Source organism: Ursus maritimus, unplaced genomic scaffold (assembly GCF_017311325.1).
Source record: "Ursus maritimus isolate PB19 unplaced genomic scaffold, ASM1731132v1 scaffold_6, whole genome shotgun sequence".
NCBI lineage: Eukaryota > Metazoa > Chordata > Mammalia > Carnivora > Ursidae > Ursus > Ursus maritimus.
This window is the reverse complement of record NW_024426774.1, coordinates 61,717,972-61,740,713: the sequence shown is the minus strand read 5'-3', so window position 1 is coordinate 61,740,713 and position 22,742 is coordinate 61,717,972. Positions and strand designations below refer to the sequence as shown.

At 34.9% G+C, this 22,742-nt stretch overlaps 1 long non-coding RNA gene across 1 annotated transcript in view; it reads left to right on the top strand.

Annotated features, from left to right (window-relative positions):
- The window catches only part of LOC121101041, a 195,894-nt gene extending 180,259 nt beyond the window's left edge, over positions 1 to 15,635 (top strand). Inside the window, exon 3 of the long non-coding RNA XR_005832982.1 lies at positions 15,230 to 15,635. This is a non-coding gene — a long non-coding RNA (uncharacterized LOC121101041). The remainder of the gene's footprint in view (positions 1 to 15,229) is intronic.
- The last annotated feature ends 7,107 nt before the right edge of the window (positions 15,636 to 22,742 follow it).

The following is a 22,742-nucleotide window of genomic DNA, read 5'->3' as shown; positions in this document are numbered from 1 at the left end:
AGTGTAGGAAGCAAATACAGTGTGATGCGTTACCACGCTGGCATAGAACTTCCCCTCCCTAAGCTCCTGCTCTACTCAGAGGACGAAAGTGGCATTTCGTGTCTCTGACATCGGTGTCAGCTCAGACCCCGTACCACACAGCTGCAGATACTGATGGAAGTATTAAAACATGCATTTTCAGTGGGTATGATAGCACCCCTAAGGGGCCAAAAATTGGTTCTTGGTGGTGGGGGAAGGGGTTCCAAAAAATTCTTACACTTAAGGAAGTTGTATATGTATAAAGAACAGATATGGGACACCTGGGTGGCTCAGTCACATAAACGGCTGACACTTGATTGCAGCTCAGGTCATGATCTCAGGGTCATGGGATAGATCCTCCCATCGGACTCTGCACCCAGCAGGGAGTCTGCTTGAGATTCTCTCTCTCCCTCTCTCTCTCTCTCAAATAATAAATCTTAAAAAAAAAAAAAAGATAAAGAAGAGATAAACTGCAGTTAGGGCCAGCTGCATAATTTGCAATGCCCTGTGCCAAATGAAAACGCGGGGCACCTCATTCAAAAAGGGAAAAAGTACCACTAAGGATACTAAAATATATGGCTTTTTCCTATTGCCTGCAGTCTAGCTCTCTACTTGTGATGGTGTTTATTTGCTATTTAATATCACTCAAAAATTAAAATTTTTAATTTTTGGATGAATTTTTCCATTCATCTTTATATAGTACAATCACCATTTTAAACGCAAATGTAAGACCAGTCTATTTTCCTATGTGGAATCACTAAAATTATGCAATTTGTATTTCACAGCTCATATATACATATGTATTTCTTTTTTTGACAGAACACTAGAAACATCGGACAAAACTGTCTTCCAAAGTGAGGATTTATGTACTGGCTCTTCTCTATCTCCTATTGATCAAACATTTACTTCTAGGGAGTTAACTCCTCACACACTTAGAGGGTCCAGCTGCTTTTGGAAATGTATTAAAGTTTCTTTTTTGCATAAATACATAGTCTGTTTTCATGAATGTTCCATGTACTTTTAAAAAGAAGCTTTATTTTCTAGCATTGGTGCACAAAGTCGGGTAACTATTATGTATCTTTAATACGTTCCTTTAAATTGAATCATTTAGGACTCCTTAGGCTTTTTATTTATTTATTTTTTATTTATTTATTTTGCATAAATGTGTATTCTAGAATCCCTCCTTATCATACCTCTTATATCTTCATTATAAATTTTAGTCTTTACATTTATAAATCACTTCTTTGTCTTGTTTCACGATGTTTTGCTTAAATTCAGCCTTGTCAGATAATTATGTTTGTCACCCTGTTCTTTTGCTGGGGTTGTTTCATTTGCCTGGTATTTCTTGATCATCTTGTAATTTTAGCCTTTGTTGATGCCTTTGTTTGGGGTGCATCCCTTTTATATAGCAGAGAGCTGGGTTTTGCTCTCTGTGCCATCAGAATATCTTTTCTCTTTCAAAGATTATTTATTTTAGAGAGAGAGAGGCGGGTGGAGGGGAAGAGGGAGAGAATCTGCAAGCAGATTCCCTGCTGAGCGTGGAATCCGATGTGGGCTCCATCTCATGACCATGAGATCATGACCTGAGCTGAAACCAAGATTTGGGTGCTTAACTGACTGAGTTGCCCAGGCGCCCCTACAACTTTTCTCTTTTAAAAGGTGAGATAAGTACAGTTAAATGTTCTCGTAAAATGGATTTGTTTTTTCTGTCCTGTCAGATTATTTTATGTTTTGTGTTAAGTTATATTTTCTGTTTGTCTTCCACCATGTGGTTTGCTCTCTTTGAATTGAAATTTTCTATTGTTTTGTATTTCTTTTGGTATTATGATTTTGTTGTTCCAGTGGGCACACTAATGCTACTATCTCTATATAATTTCCTCAGTCCCAACCTGCCTGACCTAGAATCTTACCGATGGTGTGTCCCTTAAAAAATAGTGCAGTGCCCTTGTTTCTCACTTGTGTGATAAACAGTGCAATTGTATATCTCCCTTCACTTTCCTCTCTCCTCCCACTTTTTAAAAAAGATTTACTTATTTTAGAGAGAGAGCATGTGCATGCAAACGGGAGGACGGACAGAGGGAGCGGGAGAGACAATCTCCAGCAGACTCCCTGCTGAGCACAGAGCCAACTGGGGGCTTAATCCCAGGACACTAAGGTCATGACCTGAGCCGAAACCGAGTGAGACGTTTGACTGACTGAGCCATCCAGGCGCCCTTCTCCTCCCCCTTTTTAAGTTGTGTTATTTCCACTTTGTCAGAGCATGTACTATGTGTATATTGTTCTCAGTCTTTTATACCTACCTTTGTTAAATTTTAGATTTGTAATTAAATTTATCCGGAGCTTTAGAGAAGCTGTTTTGCTAAAGTTTCCCCGTTAGCCTCAGGGGTGAATGAAGTTTGATGTTAACAAGATTATTAAAGAAGGGCTCATTAGTACAAAATTGCTTAGTAGTGTATGTCCAACACTGATTTTTCATAGCCTTCCTTTTTGAAAGAAAACTTAGTTTGATATAAAAAAGAACACAATATTTTCAGGAAACTCAGATTTGATAATTATGCCTGTTATAATTTTATATATAGCCATGAGATAATAAAAATGTAATGTGTAATACAAATGAAGGCTTAAAAATGTCATTACTGAAACACTCTAAAATAAGTCAAGAAATGAAAAAAGAAGTGTAAAACTGGTAAGGGTACCTGAAAATTACAGATGGTATTATAAAGTTATAACCAAATATTTTCATAATTTCATTATATGTAAGGGTTTTAAATGATCTAATCAAAAGACAAAGATCATCGGATTGGATTTTAAAAATCTATTTATAATAAATCCATCTTAAAAGTAAAAGACATAATAAAGATATGACATTCATATATCCACACTAATAATTGCAAAATGACCTTTGGACAAAAAGGATTTGTACAAATGTGTAAGGACATCCTATAATGATAAAAACTTTGTTTCTTCAGGAAAACAACTATTTTGAATTTTTATTCTCTAATTATATGATCTCAGTATGAAAAAAATATTACTGTATTACTGGAAAAGATATAAAAATTAATAATTATACTGGGAAATATTAACACATACTTCCCAGTAATTGATAGTCAAAAATAAGGATAGAACATTTTTAATAAAGGAGACTTATCTAGAATGCTGCACCTATAAATTTCAGACGGAACATCTTTATTTCACACTCAAACGTGGAGAATTTATGATTAATCATATACTACTGTGCCACAGAGCAGTGCCAGTGCATTTCAGACTTCTGAATTCATGCCGAACGTGTTTTCTGACCTCTTGGAAATTAAGCTAGAAATCAATAAGAGTGACTAAAATCCAAAAAGACCTCAGTGTTTGAAAATTAGCAGAGATGAGCCTTTCAGGAATTGAAAGTCACACTGTACCTTGAACAGAGTGTATTTTTAACTTGATTCTGTGTAAATGAGAGGATGCAGGAGGGGGCCAGGGGAGAAAGCCAGAGAGAAAACAAGGCGTGCGTTTCTCAAAGTGGTCACAACATGGTGAGAAATGTAATTTAAAATGAAGGGTAAATGCTGCTCACCAAATACATTTTTCTCTAGTTCTGATTTTGTTATTTTATTTCTTTGCCTTTTCCCCCGCTTTGGCTTCCATGATTTTTAAAATCTGTGCAGGCAAAATCTTCCCTGAAAACAAGCAGCACAGATTAAATGACTCAAGGAGGCCCTAGCTGCTGTCTGCTTTGAGGCAGGCTGGAGCTATGGGAGGTGTCCCTTACTTGACTGGTAGGTTTTTCATGGGCCCTGATGCCCACTCTTGTGGCAGATATCAAATGAAGACTTTTTCTCTTTTCTGAGATTTTTCAAATTGGGACCTCAGTCTTTTATGTGCTTCAGGCACCCTCCAGCAGATAATTATGATTTCTCTCGGTCCCTAGATTTCCACAGCCTACCATACCCAGATATTCTGTTTCCTCCTAGTAAGTGCCTTTTTGGGTAGACTGTCCCGAGATAACTAATAGTGGCTTCCCGAATGGGAACTGGATTAGACCATGAGACGCCCCTGCCCTCTCCTGTTAGTGGACATAAAATGAAATTTACATTCATCCTGTCTGTTCTGCCATCAGAGGCTGTGCAGGCTACACCTTGCCTTTAGACTTTTTAAGATATGAGTCACATGTATTCCCCATGGCTCCCAAACTCTGGCGACACTTATTAAACTCTTCAGATGGTTCTCTGAAGTCCCCTTCCCTTGGCTTGGTTGCAAAAAGAGGAAATGTCCCAGCTTTCTGATAACTCTTATTATATAAATCCTTTCTCATCCTCTCCTGACCCAGCGTCATGACCCTGGAAGCACCCAGAAGGATAAAATAACCCACATGTTACAAAACTTGTTTTACAATTTGTTACCATGCAATAAATAGATAATTTAGCACCTGAAATTCAAGCATTTAGGAAATCTGAAATTCTGAGACAACAGGAAAATAACAGTTAACTTCCAGCTAAAAATGTAGATATGGGCACATCTGTGTATGTGCTATTACATATAAATGTTAATGCCATTACATATACATAGGCCACTGTTTTATATACTACATGCATACATATCAACACCATACATGTACAATGCACACACAGTTGATAAACCAGTATAACAGCTGGTGTTTATGTATCTCACAAGTTATTGAACCAGTTTATTAAATATTAGACAACTATTACCATTATAGAGATGGAAACCATTATCTTGTTATTCTTTTTGACCTCTGAATTGGGGAGAATAGTCTAAAATTTGAAAATATGCAAATGCAAAAATAGTCATTATTATCCTGTTAATTTTAGATCATCAATATTGACAGATGAAGAAGGTAGCAAATTTAACAAAGCTGGATTTAGTCATCATAAAATTGGGATGACTGCTTTGATTGCAATAACTTTTTCATTAGAAGACATTTAGCCTACCATTTAACCACGGGTATGTGTTGATTTAGGTGTATAGTCTCTGACGTATGTAAAACTAAATATAATACAAACCAGAAGCCTAAAATCCTAAAATTGTAAGTAGATCGTGTGCACAGATGGAGTAAAGAAAAGTCCCAGGGTTGCCTAAATTCTTAAACTGGTTTTCCCAGAACTTGTCATCAGGATCTGAGAAAAGATGAGGTTAATAAACAGAGAAACAAAAAATAAAACTGAAATAAGATAACAATTTAAAAGGATTCTTCAGCAAAAGGAAAACATAATGGATACCATATGTGAAAAATGCTCAACATCACTAGAAACTGAAAAAAAAAATTAAAGCACAAGGAGATGCCCTCTTTCACCCACAAATGAGCAACCAGAGTTAAAGGTGGACTGAGATGGGAACTTTGATACACTGCTTAAAAGGAGTGTAAATTGCTGTAACCCTTCTGAATAGCAATTTGACAATCAAGGACCTGAGAATGCTTCATTATCTTTGCCCCAGTAATTTTACATCCAGCATGAGGAAGTAACTCTAAATACAACCTCATGAATAAAGGCATCTGTTGTGAAGTTATTTATAATACTGAAAACAAACTGTCCAAGAAGTGAATGCTTAATTAAATTGTTATATATGAATGTTAAGCAACCTTTGAAAATTATGTTTATGCAGAAGTAGTTATGAGAAAGTACTTATGGTGAAATTAATAATAATTGACAAAATTATATAAATATATGATCCCAACTATGGGCAAATATGTCCCATTAACTCCTGGCAAAAATAAATACAGAACCTCTTTGCAGGAAGGTATCCTTGAACTCAGACTCCTTAGTGCTCCCACAAATGAATTCTATAAAATATGAACTGAAAAAGAATTATGAAATTGAGGCACTAACCAGCAACTGTAAGAGTATTTCAGATATAATAACTTCCATTTATTAAGGGGAAAAATTACCTTTTGTATGTTTGAAAGAACACCGAGGAAAGAAATGATGACCAACAAATAAAGCCATTAAAAATGAGGAAATTTTGATAAAGAATCAAATAGAATCTCTCAAATAAAAATACATATGATATGTAATACATGACATAATATTTAATAAAAAATAAAACTAAATGCTTGTTTAAATACTGCTAAAGAATGAATAAACTAGGTAATAGGGCTGGATTTCACATGACATGTTCTCTTAAGGTGGCCCTTTATTTCCAACAATCCACATTCTTCATACTTGAATTTGAAAACAGAAAGATTCTGCAAACATTCACTTAATAGGATTGGTGACATTTGCACTTATGTGAAGATATCTGAAATATTTCTTTCTTTGGTCCTGCTGATTTTGTTTCAGGATTTCTCTTCCTTTTGTGCAATGCACAGAACTGATATGAGAAGCTATTCTATTTATATTAGTGACCTGTACTAATGTATACTCATTGTCTGAGGCCTTGTTTTCAGCCAATATGGATGCCAAAATTGGTTCTGTCAAAGAATGCCTGTAGAGGAGTTGATTGTTACCTCCACATAGAATAAGAACGTTCATACTCTTGCCCACGTAAGCTCCTAAAATTGTAAAATTGGAATTTGAGGAACTTGTCTGCAGTATAAGCAATAAACTCTGATCTAGTTATCTCTTAACTTTTGAAATGCAGATATCTGAACTATAGCAGGCCATGTTGGCAACAAGTTTCTCACATGCTCAATAGAAGCCTTGGATGACCTCTTCAAATGACCCAAAACAATACTGACACATGGTATGAGCCGCTCAAAAATAATGAATGTGATGATACTCATAGTATCACCATTGCTAAGAGTGAACAATAAAATGCTTATAAAGTGAGGGATAGTTAAATACACTGATCAGTATTAAGCAGCAATTATAAGTATGAGGTAATGCCAAATACACAAACATAAAAGATTCTCCAAATATTTGTTAAGTTAGAAATAAAAAATAACAAGCATATAAAGCATAACCCCAGTTGTATTACAAATGTTAACTAAAATTGTATATTTTCACACATGCTGCTATTGATTTTTATGCATGGGGAAACATTTTATCATTAACAGTGTTTACTGCTGAAGGGTTAGGTTGGGTTGAGAGAGAATGAAGTCATTCCATAACTCTTTCCAGTACCAAATCATATATTGTTTACTTTTATTCACTAGCATTTATTTTTATACTATTTGATGAACTAAAAATGCAAAAAAAAGAAAATTGCAGGTAAAGTTACAATATAATCTCATAGAGAATAAAATCACAGATTGGGAGGTAGCTGAGTTTTTATTGCTTTCTCCATATAAATACATACTTTTAAGGATCATTTTCCCCAAATCCAAATGCTTCATCTCCAACTTTTTAATATACCACCTATTTATTTTAACCTGTTTTTCCCCACAGTTTGGCACTTCCATCTCGCACCAATTTCCTCTCTGTATGTTCTTCTTCAGCTTAAGAGAGTACAGGGAGTCAGGAAGGAAAGTGACAGGCAGGTATCAAGACCTGTGCAGAATCTGAGATTGTTCCCTACTTGAAGCCATGATATTCCTGGTCAGAGACAAAGGACTTACTACTAACAATAGCAATAGCAAGTGTATTAGTATTTTCTTGTATCATTTCCCTTGGCCCACCTTCCTACTGGGAAATGCAAAGAGGGCCAGATGACACCTGCACACATAGTGGGTTACATTACAGGAAAGGAACTCTGAGCTTAAAATATAAATCTACTATAAATTATCAGTTAGTGTGCCTGACGCTATTTCTGTCAGCCAAATTGTTTATTATGAAAACATGCTTGAAAAGTAGTCCAGAACCAAAAAAAAAAAAAAAGAATGCCTGTGCTGCAAGACAGACGTGCTAAAATACAAAACATCAAAAAACATACTAATGTCCTTTTGATGCATCACTTTCTCACCTCTTTGATGAGAGCACTGCGAGGGTCTGTCATGTCACTGAACTCCAGAGTCATGGTTCTCCTAAGTAAATACCTTGTACTTTTTAATTGCGTGAGCTTTGACAGTATCTTAACAATTGTTTAAAAATACACAAAGAAGGAAGCTAAGATTTATGGAAAATCTTAGAGATGGGTGGGAGAAAAGTTCATTGAAATTTGAGATAAGGGACAAACCATTCCTAGTAGAAATAGTCAAATATAACAAAAATATCGTGAAACAATACTCCCGGCTAGAACTATAAAGATATTTGGAGAAAATGAGCTCTATTACCCTGTGTATTGTGGGACTACATTAAGAAATTCAGAAGAAAAAGATGAACGGTAAATATTTTTAACTCATTCTTCCTTTCTTCTGGAAAATTAATTGATTGCAGAGCTGTGTTTAGGAAACACTACATATTTTCAATGGAGAAACCTGGCAGACACTATCTTAACCAAGTCATCATGTTTAACCTCATCAGCACATCACTACTTATTGACACCATGTACTTCTTAAGAGAGGCATTGAGAAGGGCACAGCATCACTTCTGTGGTATAACTTGCCAAAAAAGTCTATGCTTAATCCAATCATGAAACAGCATCAGATAAATCCAGATCTGGAGACATTTCACAAAGTAACTGCCCAGCACTCTTCAAAGTGTCAAGGTCATGATAGACAAGGAAAGATTATAGAATTTTCACAGAATGGAGAAAACTTAGGAGATGTAATAATAAGGATCCTGGATTGGATCCTGAAAGAGAAAAATAATATTAGTAGGAAAATCAATGAATCCTGAATAAAGCCTGTATGTTAGTTAATAATACTGCACTAATGGTTAATTCTTAGTTTTGTTAGTTGTGCTATGGTTATGTAAGATGTCAACATTAGGGGAAATGGGTGAAAAGTATATGAGAATTCTCTGTAATGTTTTTTGTTTTTGTCTTTTGCTTCTGTTTACAACGGAAGTCTAAAATTATGTAAAATTATCAAAAAAAAACTTTATGGTGTATGAAACCAAGAAACTAAATGAGACAAATAAGCCGTGATTTTATTGACCCTGGGGCATCATCGTAGATCATTAAATTAATTGCCTCCAGTGAATCATGTCTCCTAGTATTCACACCTTCACACATTGACTCAGACATGGGTCTTATGATTTGGCTTAGCCAGTCATGAGTCAGCAAACATGAGGCAAGCAGAGGCTTGATGAGTGCTTGAACACTGGTATTTGACCTTCTAGGATGCCATGAATGCCATTTGCTCCAGTAGGTTATTCTGCTGGTGTCCAAATGGAGCAGGATGAGGCAACCCAGCCCCAGTCAAGCTACCAGATGACAGTAGCTTTATAGGAGACCCCAGACAAGACCAGAAAAGTATCACCCTAATAATACTAAGCTGATTCTAGCCTAGCTGCAGAATTATAAGCAAATAACCTGTGTTCATCTTAAGCTATAGATATACATATTATTGGTTGCAGCTGTTCAGCTGTGTGCATAATGTGATGTGTCATTTATATTGAATAACGTGAATGTGGTAAACAATACTTTAAAAAAAATGATACACATTGGTTGTAATCTAACATAACTAAGGTCAGAATAATGGTCAGGGCCTCTTAGATGTCCTGTATGTGTGGAGATTTTCTGTCCTTCACTTCTGAGCAGTGAAGGTGAACAAGTATCTCTAAGCAATGGACGGCTTCTTGTAGATGTCTTGTAATCAGTAGCTGTATGAAGAAAGAGCTCATCTCTGTGAACTAGAAATAGTGTCTGATTGGCTATTGTCTACTTGCTTTGATAGCTGCTCTTCTTTATTCAGTGCAAACCTCTTGCTATAAAACTCATGGTAATTTAATGGAATATTCAGACTCATTGCTCAAGGATATGGCCTCTAGACTGTACAAACAACAAAAACAGGTACAGTCAAATGTGCATGCTTTGGCCAGCATTTTTTCTCTGGATTTACAAAATCTCTGAGATAAAACCCTTACCTGCAAGTAGTCCTAATGGTTCAGTCTTTCCTTACAATAACTGCACAAGGTTTCTCTGACAGGCTCTGTATCCGGGGAATAAATGAAGTGGGTTTCTTTCAAGAAGCACAGATAGCTCATAGATTCTGTGTATAGCTCTCAGATACTTGGGTTGTTGCTCTTTTAACCTTGTGCCCTCTTGATCAATCAGTCCTCATCAGATCTTCTTTAAGGGGAAACCCTTGGATTCCCCTGAAGCCCAGAGCTCAAGATGAAGACCTCAGGTTCTTGTGTCATCAGTCTCTTTTTTACTAAGGACACAAAGAACTATGCATTGGATGCTTCCCTCAGGCCTTCATAAGATAGATTTCTTCATTACCAACTACTCTTTTTCTTTCCATTTTAAATGTGTTTTGCTTTAAGAAATGCTACCATGGTGATACAGAAATAATGAAAGGAGAAATAAATTGTAAAGCACTCTATTTTTTTTTTAGATGGTGTATCAAATTCTTCAATCCTTCAATGAAGAAATCTTGTTTGATAAAATGTATATGAATTTGAAATGAAATATAAATCCATCATTTACAGATGATATGGTATTATATATTAAAACCCCAGAGTATCTACAGATACATTATTATAATTAAGATAATTTAGCAAAGTTGTGGGATACAGTGCCAATGTACCAAAATATATCAACTCTATTGACTATAAACTAGCAACAAAAAATTTGAAAATGGGCTATAAGTGCTACCACTTATAATAGGTTCAAAAATTATTATTTTTAGGTAAGCACCACACCCAGAGTGGCCCAAACTCATGACCCTCAGATCAAGACCTGAGCTGAGATCAGGAGTTGGACACTTACCTGACTGAGCCAGCCAGGCACCCCATAAAATTATTAAATGCAAAACCACAACAAAATAATATTACACACTCATTAGAATTTAAAACATAAACATCAAATGTTGGTGAGGATATGGAACAAGCAGAACTCTTACATGCTGGTAATCAGAGAGTAAAGTGCTAGAACTAATCTGGAAATAGTTTTGGCAATGCCTTGTAAACTAAATAGTTCTCTTTCCTATTCCCTTATTTTTAAAAAAGATTTATTTACTTAGCATGCATGGGGCAGGAGGGGGTAGGAGTGGAGGGACAGAAGGAGAGAGAGAGCGCATCTCAAGCAGACTCTCTGGTGAGTGCAGAGCCCAATGTGGGGCTTGGTCTCACCACCCTGAGATCATGACCCTGAACTCATGACCTAAGCCAAAATCAAGAGTCAGACGCTTAACTGACTGAACCACCCAGGTACTCTTTTCCTATTCCCTTATAAACTCACTTCTAAATGTTTACCCAACAAAAATGAAAATATATGTCTGACACAAAGACTTGGACTAGAGTGTTCACTGCAACTTAATTCATAATAGCACAAAGCTGGAAATGACTCAAAATGTGCATAATCAGAAAAATGGATAAACAGTGTATGGTATATTAATGATAAAGGAATATTACTAAGCAATAAAAAGAAGGAGCTACTGGTATACATGAGTACATGAATAAATATCACCAACATACTGTTAAGTGCCTAATGTATGATTCTATTTATATATATTAATATATAATTTTAAAAAATCAAAAGTGTTTCTTTAGGGAGATGATTAACTGGAAAGAGGCAGGGAGTAAATTGCTGGGGTGATAAAAATATTCTGTATCTTGTTAGGATTGTGGTTCATACTAGTAAATGTAAAATTTCCCTTAAAAAGGGAATGGACTAGGGGTACTTGGTCAGCTCTGACTCTTGATTTTAGCTCAGGTCATGATCTCAGGGTCATGAGATCAAGCCCTGTGTCAGGCTCCCCACTTAGCAGGGAGTCTGCTTGAGATTCTCTTTCTGCCTCTCCCTTTGCCCCTCCCCCCCACTCATGCTCACTCTCTCAAATAAAGAAATAAATCTTTATAAAAAAGGAATGGGGGGGGTGCCTGTGTGGCTCAGTCAGTTCAGCGTCCACCTTTGGCTCAGGTCATAATCCCAGTGTGCTGGGATCGAGCCCTGCATAAGGCTCCTTGCTCAGCGGGCAGCCTGCTTCTCCCTCTGCCTCTGCCTGACTCTCCCCGTGCTTGTGCCCTCTCTCTCTATCTCTCTCTGTTCAAATAAATAAATAAGAATAATAAAATATATTTCAATTGTTAACAAATTTATTATAGATTCAGTAAGCTCACAATAAAAATGTCAGTGCCCTGTATGTCTGTGACTGAGTGTGGTAAGCGTGAGTGTGTGTGTATAAATCGTTAAGCTGATTCTAAAATTTATTTGGAAATACAAAAGGCCAATAATAGCTGAGACAGTCTTGAAGAACAAAAAAGTTGAAGGATTTATACAACCAAATATCAAGGATCATCATGAGACTACAGTTGTTAACATGATATAGCATCGATGTAAGGACAAATGAATAGAAAATGGGATAGCATAGACAAGAAACAGGCCAACATACAGAGGCTTTGACATGAGTGACACTGAAATAGAATAGGGAAATGATGAGTGTTTTTTTTTTTTTTTTCTGGAAATTGTGCTATGACAATTGGATACCCATGTGGAAAAAAATAATAGCTCACACTGCACAGAAAAATTAATTACAGGTGGATTGTGAACCTACATGTCAAAAGGGATAAACAATTTCTAGAAGAAAATAAAGGAAACTATATTCATCATTGATGAAGGAATGGAAGGCAAGCTGAAGACAAAGCAGAAGCTGACACCCTGCAACCCCTCCCCCCCATGGGATGTATGTGACATTCCTCAGGCACTCCTGGCTGCCCTAAAGGACAAAGAAATAGTTAACCTATAGATACCACAATCTTGCAAGACTTGAGTCTCCTTCAGTTTACAAAGGTCTTAGCAGTTTACAAGAACAAAGCTATCAGTAACCTAGCTTCCAGAAGGGAATGTATGTACACACAATGAAATTTCCTTACTAACTATAGCCCACTGACAAGTCCTTGAAACAGGCACAGTGACATTCCTCTAGGAGCTCAGCTGCCTCAATGTTAACACTTTGCTAAGGGCTAAAGGCAGTCCTAGCCTGACCCCCTCCCCTCCACCAAGATCCTGTAAGTCTACTTTAAGGTATAAAAATTCCTTTGGAAACTTCCTTTATCTCTAACCGCCCCCCGCTAAGATACGTGTTATTGGCAATCATCCCCCACATGATATACATCTGAAGGGTCTCATGACTAAGGTTTTATTAGATGGTAATAGATGACCTTTTCCCAACAGTAGCTAGCCCCCTCAAGGTCCTGGAAACCTTGCTTCCAAAATTCCTTAGAGACTTATGCTATCCCTAACCCCCTCCCAACTTGAGGGTATATAACGGGCCATTCCTCACAACTCCGGGGCAGCAGCTCTTTCTGCCCATGGGTCCTGTCCCTGTGCTTTAATAAACCACCACTTTGCACCAAAGATGCCTCAAGAATTCTTTCTTGGTCATCAGCAGCTCTGGACTCAACACCACTGAACCTCACCTGTATTCTACAACCTCATCACTCATCTCAGAGTAGGTATATATTTCTTGAACACCAAACAAAATCATAAAGTAAAAGAACAATAAATTGAACTTCATTAAAATTTAAATCTTTTGTACTTCAAAAGTTTTTTTTTTAATCAATAAAGGAGACCAGGTATCAGGTGGGAGAAATGTTTTTGAAATATATTTATCTCACCAAGAACTCAAAGAATACATTAAAAGTCTTACAAATCCATCTAAAACAATAAGCCCAATTTAGAGAATGGCAAAAATGTTTAATGGGAACTTCAAAAAATTTAAATGACTGATAAAGTTACAAAAAGTTGCTCAGCTTTTAAATTCACCATGAAAATGTGAATTATAACTCCAGTGAGATACCACTACACAACCCCTAGAATATCAAAAATGCAGAAGAACAGTAATATCAAATGGTATTTTAAAAAGTAGTAAAACTAACACTCTTGTGGACTATTTGGAGATATGTAAATAGATATAACCACTTTGGAAGTCTATTTAGCAATGTATAATAAAGTTGAGCATAGGTTATTTTATGACTCAACAATTTCATCTCTGGAAATATACTCAACAATATACCCAGCAAATATATATTCATAAGTAAATCATTTTCTAGTTTGAAATCACCAATTGACAAATACACAATTTTCTAGAAAGTTCAGAGATACCTATATTATCATTGACCTACCCTCTTTTTCTAAGAAACACAAGCATATGTAGAGAATAAAATGAAAACAGTTTTGTTATTTTGTAACAAGCACTATCAAAGAAAATCTAGTATGTTAGAAATGATTTTGAGCTCATTGTTTTTTCAATTCCTTCGTATCTATTTGCATTCAAAAATAAATTGAACTCACACTATTTGCTATAAAGTGATAATAAGAGAAGATGCCTGCACATAAGGAAATTAGACTCTAATAGATTTTAATAGATAAATTTATTCAAGTATTAAGTATAAAAATGTGTTGTAGCAATGTGAGCATCTTTCCCTCATTCATATACATTTAATACAAATTTGGAGACAAAAGTTCTCCATGTGTATCAAAATCATTTCCCTTGAGACTTTTTTTGTCACAGTTTTTGTTTTCCAGAAAAATATGTACAAGATTGTTAATAAGCTAAATAACTAGTGGCTACCTGACATCTCTCCAAAATTTGGTCCATGAATCTAATTAGAATCTCCTTTTTAAATTCATCATTTGCTTTATTTTTTCATCATTTGCTTTATCTTTCAATATAAAACTTAATTGAGTAATAATAGTCATTACTGAATGTAATGTACAGAATTATCAAATAATCCTCTATCAGTATGTGACACGTTGAAGGGGACCAACAAGAATTTGCTGAATGACTGAGTAAATGTTAATAAAGAAAGTATGTAATTATTTTAAGTAAAAAAAAAAAAAGTAGAAGCACACAGGAAATGAATATTATTATATACTTTTAATGTAGTGCATCATTTTATTTGCATTTGGAGAAATGCTTTGTCTTTCAGAAATTGACATTCTGCTTCTGAAATAAGTCCAGAAATTGTGTATGATGATGTAGAGACTTTCAAATATTTCTAACGTGGCAAAAATATGAAATTCAGTTCACATGTCTGAGGTCTTTTCCCATAATCTCTCCCTCAATTGATAGATAACCCTTTGCCCCCTTATTTTACAGGCCTCGTGGAACATAAAATTGCATCTATTTAAAGTTAGAGATATCTCAAGATCCTGCTTATAATTAATGCTTATCTTTATTATCTTTACCCTTGGGTTGACCTCTGCCTTTTAATCTTGTTTTTTCAGTTTAGTTTAGTTGTTTTTGTTTTTTTCCAATTGCCAAATTCCCCAATAGGTCTTTCTGATGAAGGAATGGATGATGAGGGAACAGAAGGCAAGCCGAAGACAAAGCAGAAGCTGACACCCTGTGACACCCCCCTCCCCCATGTATGCAACATTCCTCAGGCACTCCTGGCTGCCCTAAAGGACAAAGAAACAGTTAACCTATAGATACCACAATCTTGCAAGACTTGAGTCTCTTTCAGTTTACAAATGTCTTAGCAGTTTACAAGAACAAAGCTATCAGTAACCTAGCTTCCAAAAGGGAATGTATCTAGACACAGTTAAATTTTCTTACTAACTACAGCCTATTGACAAGTCCTTGAAACAGGCACAGTGACATTCCTCTAGGAACTCAGCTGCCTCAATGTTAACACTTTGCTAAGGGCTAAAGGCAGTCCTAGCCTGACCCCCTCCCCTCCACCAAGATCCTGTAAGTCTACTTTAAGGTATAAAAATTCCTTTGGAAACTTCTTTTATCTCTAACCCCTCCCCCCAAGATACTATTGGCAATCATCCCCCAAGCATATGGCCCATGATATACATCTGAAGGGTCTCATGACTTAGGTTTTATTAGATGGTGATAGATGACCTTTTCCCAACAGTAGCTAGCCCCCTCAAGGTCCTGGAAACCTTGCTTCCAAAATTCCTTAGAGACTTATGCTATCCCTAACCCCCTCCCAACTTGAGGGTATATAACGGGCCATTCCTCACAACTCCGGGGCAGTAGCTCTTTCTGCCCATGGGTCCTGTGCCTGTGCTTTAATAAACCACCATTTTGCACCAAAGATGTCTCAAGAATTCTTTCTTGGTCGTCCTGGGCTACGGACTTCACCCCACTGAACCTCACCTATATTCCACAACCTCATCATTTCCATGAGAAAATTATATTCTTGGTACTAACATCTTCATACATGGAGCACTTTAATATTAAAACATTCCGTTTGGTTAAAATAAAGAAACTACCCAGTTAGATGCATTACAGTCTCCTAAATATTCTATATTATGAAATTATGAAATTATTCTCAGTCCTTTCCAAGAAATATACAAGGGAAGGGTTTCTCAGTGATATTCTTTGACTAACAATATTTAAACAAATGTAATTAATATGTTTCCCTAATAGTATAAAATAGTTTGTAAAATGAGAACTTCATGTTCTATGTGGTTTAATACTTTTATGTTAAAGGTGTGAAATATTTCTGATTCATTAATGTATCATTCATATGCCTTCAAAACTTTCAACAGTCTACTCCTTTTGTGTGTTAATGTATTTATGCATTCATTTGTTTAGCTATGCTTATTCACCAATTACAATAGTCCTAAACTAGCTTCCAGAGTTAAAATAGTAAACAATGTAGTGCTTAACATTACATTTTATTGTTTTCATTTGTGAGCTTCCTCTAGGCTCTAATTGAAATAGTTCAAGGAAGACAAGTTTATATAATTGCTCATGGCATCCAGGAGGCAACTAACATTTTGCTGAAATGCTATCATTATAATGTATATAAATTTCTATCTGAATATAGTATGGCCCCAGTCTAGAGGAAAGATGTCCACATTTCTGGTAATAAAAAAAATTTACCTCAGTCTCTATGATCTTACAAAAGTCCACTTTTCAACAAAAATTACAAGGCACACAAAAAAGTAACACACATATTTCACTGAGACTTTTAAATATCTATGATTATTATGTTAAAAACCATTATGGAAAAAGGTGGACAACATGCAACATCAGATGTATAATTTTCAGCAGGCTAATGCAAATTATTAGTAAAATCCTAATGAAATGGTAGAAATGAAAAACACTGTTAAAAGCAATGAAGTATGTGCTTGACAAACTCATCAGATTCAACACATCTCAATAATCAGTTAACTTTCCCCCTTATAACAGGAAAAAAGGCAAGAATGACCTTTCTCACTGATTTTGAAAGTCCTGGTCAGCAAAATAAGAAAAAAAAAATACAGAATGGAAATGATTAAATAAATCTCTATGAACATAGAACCTAATATTTACATGTATTACATTCCCAAAGAATCTATAAAAAGCCCTTAGATCTGATGGATAAATATGGATATGCCCCAGGATACTAAGTCAATATGAAAAATTCAATTGCTTTTATGAATAATGGCTGTGAACAATTGCAAATTGAATTTTTAAAGTAACATTTGTAATAGCATCAAGAAAATGAAACATTAAAAAAAATGAAATATTTAGGTATAAAGTTAACAAACCTAACATATAGGATCTGCATGTTAATAACTATAAACACTGAATAAAAAATTAAGAATGTCCTAATAAGTAAATACATTGAGTGGATTAGGATAATTAACATTTAATGATGCCAATACTCTACAAACTGATCTATAGAGTGAATGCAAACCCAATCTAACTTTTTGTAGGACATTTTTATAGTATCGATAAGCTTGTGCTGAATTTATATAGAAAGAAACAGTAGCTGGAATTACCAAAACTAGTGGGAAAAATAAAAACAAACTTGGAAAATTCATACTTCCTGATTTTAAGATTCACTAAAAAGTAATCAAGATATTATGTTGTAAGCAAAAGAAAAAAAATATTAACGAGTAGTACCAATTAGAAAGTGGAGAAGTAAACGTACAAAATATAACCAGCTGTTTATTTGTAAAAATGCAAAGGCAATTAAGCCTTTTTAATAAGAAATAAGTCTTCTTAGAAGGCAATTAAGCCTTCTTAATAAGAATAAGAAAAATTTATTCAACAAATGGTGGTGGGCCAACTGAACTTCAATATGTACCTCAAAACTTAATGCAAATTATTATATCAATATGAAGCACAAACTGAAATCTAAAACCCATCAGAAAATATATATATATAGGAAAAAAAATTGTTGTCTCGTGTTAGACAAAGGGGTTTTTTTATGCCATACCAACAGTACAATCCATAAAAGAAAAATAATAAGTGGGACTTCAAAATTAGAAATTTTTGTTGCATAAATAAGTGGCTGTCACCATGTTAAGTGAATGAAAAGACAAGCCATTCATTATCTAACAGAAGGAATCAAGGATTTTTAGAGAAGTGGTAGATTCCAAGATGAGTCTGGAGTATTTTTCAGTGCCTGAAAATAAGGAAATATTCAAAAAAGTATAGGAGCACAGAAAACAACCCAAAAAAGTTCCCAAAAGCTAAAACTAGAAAATTTTGAGCAAAAAAGTAAATAGTGCTAGCATTGGTTTGTGATCCAGAAATAAAATATAAATGAGCTCATACTAATATAAATATTTATTTATATTTTTATTTATATTTATTATATATTTATATTTTTATATTTATTATATTTATATTTTTTATTTATATTTTTACTTATTTAAGTAAAAAACCAAATAGACATGAATCAACAGTTATTCCTTCCAGAAGATTCCAATTAATAAATGTATAAAGAAGTTGGGAAATAGAAAGTCACTACTCAAATACCAATGTAATAACTTTTGCAGTCTACATCCAATCTGAATTCTGAAATTATTGGGCAAAATTAGAGGAAAAACCAGGTATTTCCATCATCTGTTTCTCCCTAGAGATATTTATTATTAAAAATGAGGAAAATAACTTTACACTGAAGAAACCTGAAATCATTATCTTAACCAGGTGATCACGATTAACATTATTAGTAATGGTATAATGTCATCATGTAACTCCTGATATGAAGCATTGAGAAGGGCATATCTCTTTATTGGTTTTCTTTTCAAAAATGCATAACTTCAACCTCATGGTGAGAAGACATTAGACAACACAAGTTGGAGGACACTCTACAATATCACTACTCTTCTAAAATGTCAAGGTCATGTAAGACAAAGAAAAATTTAGGAAGTGTCATAGATTGGAGGAGACTAAGGAAACATGATAAATAAATGCATTATAAGATCTTGATCCTGGAACAGAGAAAAGCTTTAGTGACAAAGCTGGTGAAATCTGAATAAAGTATGCAGTTTAATAATAGTAGTATAAGAAAATTAATTTGTTGAATATACTAATTATAATATTTTTATGCAGCATGTTAACATTAGGGAAAGTTGCATGTAGACTAGAGGAGAAATTTCTGCACTTTTTTTGCAACTTTTCTGTAAATCTAATCATTAAAAATTTAATTTGAACGTTAAAATTTAGAAAACAGACACACAGAAAAGTAAAAGTTTTGAAATATATATACCATGCAAATAGTAAACCTAAGCAAGCTGGTGTAGATACTAGATAGATCTCATGAGATGAAGTATTACCAGAAAAAAGAAAGGCATTTCTTTTCAAGTGTGTCAACTTCATCAACTTTTGTAAATGTTTGTTGTGCACTTGAAATGAATGCTTTGCAATCATTTATATCTAAAGATACAACACTGAAAACCCACAAGAAAGGCTAAAAGTAAAAAGACTGACCTACCCAAAACCATCTACAGATTCAGTGCAATCCCTACCAAAATACCAACATCATTTTCACGGAACTAGAACACAATTCTAAAATTTTTATGGAACCACAGAAGACCCCAAATAGCCAAAACAATCTTGAGAAAGAAGAACAAAGCTGAAAGTATCACAATCCTGGATTTCAAGATATACTACAAATCTGTAATAATCAAAACAGTATGGTACCAGCACAAAACAGACACATAGATCAATGGAACATAACGGAGAGCCCAGAAATAAAACCATGCTTATATAGTTAATTAGTCTATAACAAAGGAAGAAAAATATACAATGGAGAAAAGACAGTCTCCTTGACAAATGGTGCTAGGATAACTGGACAACTACATGCAAAAGAATAAAACTGGACCACTTTCTTACACCATACACAAAAATAAACCCAACATGGATTAAGGACCTAAATATGTAACCTGAAACCATAAAACTCCTAGAAGGGAACATAGGCACAGGTAATTTTTTTATATCAGTCATAGTAACATTTTTCTAGATATACGTCCTCAGGCAACGGAAGGAAAAGCAAAAATAAACTATTGAGACGACATTAAAATAAAATGCTTTTGCACGGTGAAGAAAACCATGAACAAAACAGAAAGGTAACCTATTGAATGGGGAAAGATACTTGCAAATTGTATCTCCAATAAGCAGTTAATATCCAAAATATATAAAGAACTTATACAACCCAACACCAAAAAATAATAATAATCTGATTAAAAATGGGCAAAGGACCTGAATAAGCATTTTTCCAAATAAGACATAGAGATGGCAAGCACATGAAAAGATGCTCAACATCACTAATCGTCAGGGAAATGCGAATCAAATCCACAATGAGATATCACCTTATACCTGTCATAATAGCTAGAATCAAAAAGATAGGAAATAACAAGTGTTGGCAAAAATGTGAAGAGAAAGGAACCCTAGTGCACTGTTGGTGAGAATGTAAACTGGTGCAGCCACTGTGGAAAACAGTATGGATTTTCCTCAAAAAATTTAAAATAGAATTACTGTATGATCCAGTAAATGCACTACTCAGTGGGGCACCTGGGTGGCTGAATCAAGCATCTGACTCTTGATTTCTGCTCAGGTTATGATCTCAGGGTCATGAGATCAAGCCCCACATCAGGCTCCATGCTCAGTTGGGGGTCTGCTTGAGACTCTCTCCCTCTTCCTCTGCCCCTCCCCCTGTTCGCATGTGCACTTTTGCGCTCTCTTTCTCTCAAATAAATAAGTTTTTAAAAATATACTACTCAGTATTTACCGAAAGAAAACAAAATACCAATTTGAAAGATATATGCACCACTCTGTTCACGGCAATGTTATTTACAATAGCCAAAATATGGAAGCAACCCAAATGTCTATCTATCGATGAATGGATAGACTGTGTGTGGGGTGTGTGTGTGTGTGTGTGTGTGTGTGTGTGTATCAGCCATAAAAAAAATCTTACCATTTACGAAAACATGGATGGACCTAGAGAGTATTATTCTAAGTGAAAAAAGTCAGACAGAGAAAAAATACCATATGATTTCACTTATATATGGAATCTAGAAAACAAAACAAATAAAGATTCTTAAATACAGAGAACAAACATGTTTGCCAGAGAGGAGGTTTGTGGGGGTGGGGGAATGGGTGAAATAGATAAAGGGGATGAAGAGTTACAAACTTCCAGTTATAAAATAAGACATGTAGATGAAAAGTACACCATAGAGAATATAGTTAATAATATCGTAATAACGTTTGGTGACAGATGGTGACTACATTTTTCGTGGTGAGCACTGAGTAATGTTAGAATTATAGAATCCACTATATTGTACACTTGAAACTAATATAACACTGTATGTTAATTACACTTCAATTAAAAAAAAAAACCTGACGATATCAAGACAGATTATACCAAATGTTGGCAAGGGTGTGCAGCAGTTGGAACGTCCATAAGTTGCTGGTGGAAAAGCAAAAGTAAGTATTACAGCCATTGGAGTCTTTTTTTCCCCCTCATAATGTTAAACTTATATATAGCATATTAGGGAGTAATTTCAATCCTGGCTATGTACAGAAGAGAAATAAGTACACGTGTACCCCAAAAGACTAACATGTGTATGATCATAGCAATTTTATGCACAACAGACAGACTGAAAGTGGGGCAAATGTCCATTAACAAGTGAATTGTTAAACAAATTGTGGGATATCTATCTGTACGATGGAATATTACTCAGAAACTTAAAAATGGACAACTGACAGGTGGTTGAAAAGAACTGGAGATGAGGGAAGCTTGATGCCATCATCACTCTATAATTACCAGGGCTATTGACAAGAAAAGATATCTGGGCATAGAATGCAGTGAAAAAACATTAACCAATGATGTCATGGTGCCAATATCCTGCTCTACCCAGAAAAATTAGTAGTGTCTAACCCAAGACCAGATCGGGATTATTCAAATCCTATCCATAGTTAAAAGAAATAGAAACCGATGGAGTAGAATAATATTAATTTTTAAAAATGATTTCCTTGTAGAAATGGAAAAATAAATGTAATTTTAATTATATTCCACAGCTCTTGGATAATATGTTTACTATAGGGCTGAGTGTTATTTTTTATCTCTATGTCTCTGCTGTTTTGTAAATTTTTGAAAATATAACAGTAAACAAGACATGACTTCTTATATTTGCACGTTTGCATTTATATAACTAGGAAACCATGTTTTAACTAACCGTTTCTCTCTCTCAACCTCTGCCTCTCTGTTTTGCTCTATCTCACACACACCTGTGCACAGGCAAATAAAATTTTAAAATTCTTTCTATGAATTTCATGTATCCCAGACTCTAAGCAAAATCTTATCACCTTAAGGATCTTCTGAAATACAACTCTGATCCCACACCTACTGAACTTTCTTAGATTCCTACATGCCCTATAATAATGGATGGATAGAAATGAAAGCACATGGCTCCCCTTTCATTGCCTAATGAAGTCAATATATCTAACATCCAGAGTTTTTGAAAAGAGACATCAGGTACAGCTGTAGGTCTATCTCAGGGCTGCTAGTTGATTGAAATACTAAGGATGAAACTTCAAACTCAACACTGGGAGA